The sequence below is a fragment of the Cervus canadensis genome, chromosome 3 (assembly GCF_019320065.1).
Source record: "Cervus canadensis isolate Bull #8, Minnesota chromosome 3, ASM1932006v1, whole genome shotgun sequence".
Lineage (NCBI taxonomy): Eukaryota > Metazoa > Chordata > Mammalia > Artiodactyla > Cervidae > Cervus > Cervus canadensis.
The window spans coordinates 63,273,335-63,281,701 of NC_057388.1; positions in this window are offsets into that span (position 1 = coordinate 63,273,335).

The following is an 8,367-nucleotide window of genomic DNA, read 5'->3' on the forward strand; positions in this document are numbered from 1 at the left end:
CACCTGGAAAGCCCAACCTAGATTCCAAGTGGGTCCAATTTAATTAAATTGGACAGTAGTTCCTCCCTGCTCCACAGGGATACATTCTAATGCTCCTCAGTGGATGCCTGAAACTGGAGATAGCACCGAACCTTATACATACATGTTTTGTCCTCTATATACATACTTATGATAACATCTAATTTATATAATAGGCACAGCAAGAGATTAACAGCAACAACTAATAATAAAATAAAACAATTATGACTGGGGGCGTAACTTTGCAGTTTGAGGTTCAACAACAAAATTAGCAGAACTTTCTTTTTTCTTCTTGACAATTTCATGGATGAAGATTCATTCTTACCCCAGATCTCAGCAACCTCAGCATACAATTTTCCTTTCCTTATTAATTTGAGAGATTTTACCTTTTCACTTAAAGGAAGCATTGTATAGCTTCTCTTTGGCACATCTGAATTACCAGCATCACTACTCTTGCACTTGGGGGCAATTACTAAGTAAAATAAAAGTGACTTGAACACAAGCTCTGAGATACTGTGACAGTCAATCTGATAACTGCAACAGTGGATCTGATAACCGAGGCAGTTACTAAGTGACTTCCAGGATACACGGACAAAGGGATGACTCAGATCCTGGGCAGGACAGAGCTGGACAGCTCAAGATTATATCATGCTACTCAGGATGGTGTGCAACTTAAAACTTATGAATTGTTTATTTCTGGAATTTTCCATTTAATATTTTTCACTGTTATTTGATCTTGGGTAACAACCATGGTAAGTGGAACTGCAAATAACGGGAGGACTATTGTACTGGCTCAGATGGTAGAGTCCACCCGCAATGCTGGAGACCCAGGATAGGTGGGGAAGACCCCCTGGAGAAGGGAACGGCTACCCACTCTGGTATTCTTGCCTAGAGAATCCCATGGACAGAGGAGCCTGGTGGGCTACAACCCATGGTTGCATAGGGTCAGACATGACTGAGTGACTAACACACTGTACTTAAAGACTGTTTGCCAGCCATGATCAGAGAAATCCAAGGGAAGAAGAGGCAGGTGAGATTCAAAGCAAGACAGGGACTTGATCCACTATTGCTGACTCTGAAGATGAGAAAGAGGCCATGAGACAGCAAACCCGGGCAGCCTCTAGACACTCAGAATGACCATGACCAAGAGCCAACAAGGCAATGAGGACCTCAGGCCTATGAATACAACTTGTGAATTCTGCCAACACCTGTATGAACAAGGAAACAGACTCTTCCCAGAAACCTTGAGAAAGAATGCATCCCTATAGACATCTTGATTTTAGCCTGGTAAGACTCATTTCAGACTTAGGATCCACAGAATTATGAAATAATATACTTGTGTTCCTTAAAGACACTAGATTTATGGTAATTTGTTATAGCAGTACTAGGAAAATAACACAGCCTCCTGTTTTCACATCTCCCATCACCCACTGTATGTTTTACTCTCTTCTGACTCTACTCATGTATTCCAGAGCCTTCGTGGCTGTTTTAATGGTCCAGGGAGCCCCACTGCAGAGGCTAACAGGGCTAAGCACAGCTAATCAAGTCCCTTTTAAGTTCCATTTGGGATTGATAGGGTTGCTGGGAGAGACAGTATGTTTCTCCTCTTGAGATGACAAACCAAATAGAGGCCATGTAAACCTGGAGATCTCACAAGGATAACTCAAAGAAAAAACAGCTATGAGATTCTGAAAGCATAGCTCAAGCACCCAGATCTATTTGTACCTGAAAGAAAACAACCTCTAGAATTTTTAGTTCAGTTCAGTTCAGTCACTCAGTCATGTCCAACTCTTTGCAACCTCTGCAAAGACTGCAGCATATCAGGCTTTTCTGTCTTTCACCATCTCCCAGAGCTTGCTCAAACTCATGTCCCTTGAGTTGGTAATGCCATCCAACTGTCTCATCCTCTGTCATCCCCTTTTCCTCCTGCCTTCAATCTTTCCCAGCATCAGGGTCTTTGCCAATGGGTTGGCCTTCTCATCAAGTGGCCAAAGTATTAGAGCTTCGGTATTAGTCCTTCCAATGAATATTTAGGGTTGATGTCCTTTAGGATTGACTGGTTTGATCTCCTTGCTGTCCAAGGGGCTCTCAACAGTCTTCTCTAACACCACAGTTCGAAAGCATGAATTCTTTGGAGCTCATCCTTCTTTGTGGTCCAACTCTCACATCCATACATGACTACAGGAAAAACCATAGTTTTGACTAGATGGACCTTTGTCAGCAAAGTGTCTCTGCTTTTTAATATGCTGTCTAGGTTGGTCATAGCTTTTCTTCCAAGGAGCAAGCATCTTTTAATTTCATGACTGCAGCCACCATCCATAGAGATTTTGGAGCCCAAGAAAATAAAGTCTGTCACTGTTCCCATTGCTTCCCCATCTATTTGCCATGAAGTGATGGGACCGGATGCCATTATCTTAGCTTTTGGAATGTTGAGTTTTAAGCCAGCTTTTTCACTTGTCCTCTTTCACCTTCATCAAGAAGCTCTAAAGTTCCTCTTTGCTTTCTGCCACAAGTGTGGTATCATCTGTATATCTGAGGTTATTGATATTTCTCCTGGCAGTCTTGATTCCAACTTGTGCTTCATCCAGTTCAGCATTTCACTCCATCCATAGTTCTTCAGGCACTCTTTCTATCAGATCAAATCCCTTGAATCTATTCACCACCTCTACTGTATGTTCATAAGGGATTTGATTTAGATTATATCTGAATGACCTAGTGGTTTTCCCTACTTTTTTCAATTTAAGTCTGAATCTTGCAGTAAGGAGTTCATGATCTGAGCCACAGTCAGCCCTCAGTCTTATTTTTGCTGACTGTATAGAGCTTCTCCATCTTTGGCTGCAAAGAATATAATCAATCTGATTTTGGTGTTGACCATCTGTGATGTCCATGAGTAGAGTGGTCTCTTGTGTTGTTGGAAGAGGGTGTTTGCTATGACCAGTGTGTTCTCTTGGCAAAAATCTGTTAACCTTTGCCCTGCCTCATTTTGTACTGCAAGGCCAAACTTGCTTGTTACTCCAGGTATCTCTTGACTTCCTTCTTTTGCATTCTAGTCCCCAGTGATGAAAAAGATGTCTTTTTTTTTGGTGTTAGTTCTAGAAGGTCTTGTAGGTCTTCATTTCAGTCATCTAACTTAAAAAAAAAAAAAAAAGAGCCCTTTAAGTTTGAGTGTGTTCCCCTTCCATTACAAGAGGCTTGGCAAATAAAAGTACAAAAGTCTGGGTGTCCCTGTATTGCTGGGTGCACTCAATCATGTTGGCTTCAGGCACAATTCCTGGAACATAATAGGCCTCAAAACATTCATTTTCTTTATTTTTCAGTCCTTCCCAAGGAAAACCTTATGTTTCAGATGAGTCCTCCCCATTCCCATCTCCAATCTCAAACTTAAGACTCTGAAAGGAGACATGGAAACCACGGAAAATCTTACACAAGACAATAATGTTGATGAATCTTCTCATGAATTAACCTTTCTCACTGAAACTGAAACCTATGGGGCTCCTGGATGCAGAAACCTTTCCCAGGGCCCCCATTTCTTGTTTGTAGGGAATAGACTCCAGTCTCCATGACCTTCCCTGAGTTTCAAAGGGCAGACTGGAACAGCTGCTAGTCAGGGAAGATGGGAGGAGCAGCCAAGAAACAAAAATGAAGCCTTGGTGCACAGCCCTGGTTCCACCTCAAGGTACACACAGAACACTATCTTTGAGCTGTTCTATCACTGCGGATGGTAACTGCAGCCATGAAATTAAAAGACACTTGCTCCTTGGAAGAAAAGCTATGACAAACCTAGACAGCATATCAAAAAGCAAAGACATTACTTTGCCTACAAAGGTCCGTCTAGTCAAAGCTATGGTTTTTCCAGTAGTCATGTATGGATGTGAGAGTTGGACTATAAAGAAAGCTGAGAGTCAAAGAATTAATATGTTTTAACTGTGGTCAAATCAGTCCTGATATTCACTGGAAAGACTGATGTGAAGCTCAAGCTCCAATCTTTGGCCACCTGATGCAAAGAACTGACTCATTGGAAGAGACCCTGACGCTGAAAAGATTGAAGGCAGGAGGAAACAGGACGACAGAGGATGAGATAGTTGTATGGCATCACGACTCGATGGACATGAGTTTGAGCAAGCTCCAGGAGTTGGTGATGGACAGGGAAGCCCAGCGTGCTGTAGTCCATGGGGTCTCAAAGAGTCGGACAAGACTGAGTGACTGAACTGAACTGATAGAAATAAAATCCCCAAGGAATCGAAGAAAAACTACTTGATGAAGGATTCCTCATTCCAGAAAGAAGGTTATGGTTTGATATCCTTAAGAACCAGATAAGCTCATTAGGAGACCACCTGAAGCCAGATTAAAGGACTATAGGCCCTGAACACACCCTGATCCTTATTTGCAACTCCTCCCTTAAACCATTGCTAGAAAACTCTTTACCAACTCCTCCTGGGTTGGGACACACAATTTTGAGGAACACGACTCCACTGTGTTCTTTGCTTGGAAAAGTGATAGAGCTATCCTTTACTACTTCATCGAAAACTCTTCTCTCTCAGATTTGGTTTGGTACCAGTGCACAGAGGCTGAGTTTTCAGCGTCAAAACTATTAGAGACTACAATTTGGGAGGTACTCTAGCTCAGACGGTAATGCGTCTGCCTACAATGCGGGAGACCTGGGTTCAATCCCTGGGTTGGGAAGATCTCCTGGAGAAGGAAATGGCAACCCACTCCAGTATTCTTGCCTGGAAAATCCCATGGACAGAGGAACCTAGTAGGCTATAGTCCATGGGGTCGCAAAGAGTCGGATACGACTGAGCAACCTCACTTTCAACTTCACTTTTCACTAGCTCCCAAGAGTGCATAGTGTATTTCAGGCACTGTGATACAGATATGGAGAAAACATTTTGGACTGGCCATCCTTTCATTGGTATCCCTTAAATTATATGTGAAAAGTTTATCACTCTATTATGTCTGTATCTGAAAAACTAAAATTAAAAAAACCCTTAACTAAGACTGGAAAAGGTTCTCAGTAGGTTTTTTACTCTGCACTGTTTGTAGAACCTACTTGTTTTCCTATTTGTCACACTACATACCCTAGAGACAAAGGCCATGTAAGAGAAGGAACCATGTTTATATTTTCCAAATCAAGGAATGGCTACTTTTAAACAGCAACATTAGCATTTTAAGTTGGTAATGGCTTCAGATTAGGCCCATTCCTTTTTGGCATGTGCTTATATGGAAAAACAAACATGCATTGTTTGGAGACACACTGGTAGTTTTCTTAATTATGTCACATGCTTGGATTTGGCTGCATCAAGTTCTATGCTCTGAATTGTTTGTCTCTTGGCAGATATTTAGTTTGTGGAATCTGATTAAATAGAATCTCCTTAGATTTTAGAGCTTGTCTTCCCTGCTCACATATAAAAGAAATATTAAAGGTCTCTGACCTGTATACTCTGTATACAGAAGACTTCTGATAAAAACCTCAGGATCGAATTGAAAAGAATTCTGGGTAAATTCATTTCAGGGCATGGTGTTCTTTCTGGCAAGCTCAGCCTGAGGGTTCTGAACTGGCTAATGCTGTAAGTTATTCCATTACCTACATATTATGTTGGATGATATCCCCACAGAATAACCAAGCCCAATTAACAGGTTGTTCACAGACCTGTGAAATCCCCTGGGTGCTCCTAAGGGCTTTTTTGTTTCTGGGAGTGTGGCAGAAAGAATGTGGTGGGAAGCTTATGAGGTGCTGTCAGAGCCCGTTATTTCCTGTTAAAGAGCAGTGCATATGTAAGTAGCACCAAGGCTTTGCAATCAAGTCAGAACTGGGAACCGAACTGGCAGTTCATTATGTTCAGCACCTTTCGTCTTGATTGACACCCCTCGTAAACAGTCACTTTCAATAAGAGAAATGTGAGTTTGTATCCATTAGAGAAATGGATCTGCTGAGTTACAGAGCACTGTAAGCTGTTTTTGCCTGAGGTTAGGTACTACAGAAAGTCAGGAGGATTCCATGGAGCTTGGGAACAAAGATACTAGAAGACATACATTTGTCACGTCATGATCGGTCATTCTTAAAAATAGTCACTAAATATGCAAAAGTCATTATAAAGTAGGGACAGGTACAACTTACTTAAACGAGCCATCAGATGAACAACTGGAGAAAACATGAACAATGTGGGGGATGGGGGGACTAACACAGGATCCAAGTTAATTTAAAGGAAGGGCAAACCTCTAGGATCAAATAGAACAAATGTTTTATTAGGGATGCAGATAAAAGAAACATTGGCATGAAGCAAGGTGTGATGATTAATTTTATGCATCAATTTGAGAGGGCCATTGGATGCCTAGATTACACATTGTTTCTGGCTCTGTCTGTGAGGTGTTTCCCGATGAGATTAGCATTTGAATTGGTGGACTCAGGAAAGTAGCTTGCCCTCCCCAATGTAATTAGGCATCATTCAGTAGGTTGAGGGTCTGAACAGAACAAAAGGTGGAGGAAGGAGGAGTTTGCCCCTTTTTTTCCTGCCTCACTGCTTGAACTAGAGCACCTCATCTCACCTCCCGCCTTTGGGTTGGGATTTACAGTTGGCTTCACTGGTTCCTGGGCCTTTAGACTTGACTTAAATTACACCCCCAGCTTTCCGGGATCTCCAACTTGCTGAGGGCAGCTTGTGGGGCTTCTCAGCCTCCATAATGGTATGATCCAATTCTCATAATAAATCTCTCTCCTCCCTGTGTGTGTGTGTGTGTGTGTATGTGTATATATATAGAGAGAGAGTTGTTTTTCAGTTGCTCAGTCGTATCTGAGTCTGTGCGACCCCATGGACTGCAGCATACCAGTCTTCCCTGTCCTTCACCATCTCTTGGAGTTTGATCAAACTCAAATCCATTGAGTCGGTGATGCCATCCAACCATCTCATTCCCTGTCATCCCCTTCTCCTCCTGCTTTCAGGGTTGATTTCCTTTAGGATTGACTAGTTTGATCTCCCTGCAGTCCAAGGGACTCTCAAGAGTCTTCTCTAGCACTACAGTTCAAAAGTATTAATTATTCGGTGCTCAGCCTTCTTTATGGTCCAACTCTCACATCCATAAATGACTACTGGAAAAATCATAGCTTTGACTAACAGGGACCTTTGTCAGCAAAGTGATGTCTCTGCTTTTTAATACGCTGTCTAGGTATGTCATAGCTTTTCTCCCAAAGAGCAACAGACACACACACACACATACACACACACATCCTCTTGGTTCTGTTTCTTGGGATAACTCTGACTAATACAGAAGGCATATTAAAATCTTGCATTTAAAGATTCGTTGTTCCCTAGAGTTGCTCTGGTAATGAAGATTGGAAAGAAATTTGTCAGATATTAAAACAAAGGACAAGTTTCATTAGCATCATTAACCATCAATTGCTAAACAGAAAATGGCCAAGAAAGCCCATTAGAACCGGAGCTCAGAGAAGTCCCTCTTCTCTGTGAGACTACTTGGAGCACAATTCCAGACCAAGGGCTTCAGCCAGAAGTCTGGGAGCACTGGGTTAATCAAGAAGGTCAAATACAAGGATCAAAGGGATGCACAATTCTTAACCCTGTCAGATGACTGTGGAATAAAGACAAGGAGAGCCATAGGCATGCCAACCATACAAGCAGCGGTCAGAGGGAAAGGAGTGGCATTTTTGGATCAAAGCAAGCAAGCCCCGAGGAAAAGAGACAGCATTGCAATGATTCCCCTACAAAGGACACGAATTGGCAGAAACCAAAGGAGAAAAGGCAGGAAAAGTCAGTGATCCTGTGCTGGTCTTTTCAGTTACTCTTTTAATATACTGTTAGCTGCTTAATCTGCTCTTCCTCCTTTTTAAACTGAAAGATAATATAATAGCAATAAAACAGTTGTATTTATTTTTTCATTAACAGAAAATCATTGTATTTGGACATTTATAAAAAATATAGACAGGAATCACTAATGGAGTGTTGCTTAAAATAACTATTAAATCATTATTTTTGAGAGGTATGTAAATGGAATTGTTAAACTCTGGAGACAAAGTACACTGTGTATGAATAACTGAGAAGAAACAACTTGATTAGATGATACATTGGAAGAGTTCGAATGATAGAATGCTCTTTCTAGATTCTTCTTGAATGGTAATATCAGTTAGTGTCTTTATCCATAGTAGGACCACATATTTTCAGTTAAGTACAGAGGGTTAAGAATCTGCCTGCAAGGCAGGAGCCACAGGAAGATCCCCTGGAGGAGTTAGTGGGGGAAATCCCATGGACAGAGGAGCTTGGCAGGCTACAGTCCTTCTGGTCACAAAGAGTCAGACACTACTGAGTATGCAAACACACACACACACACACACACACA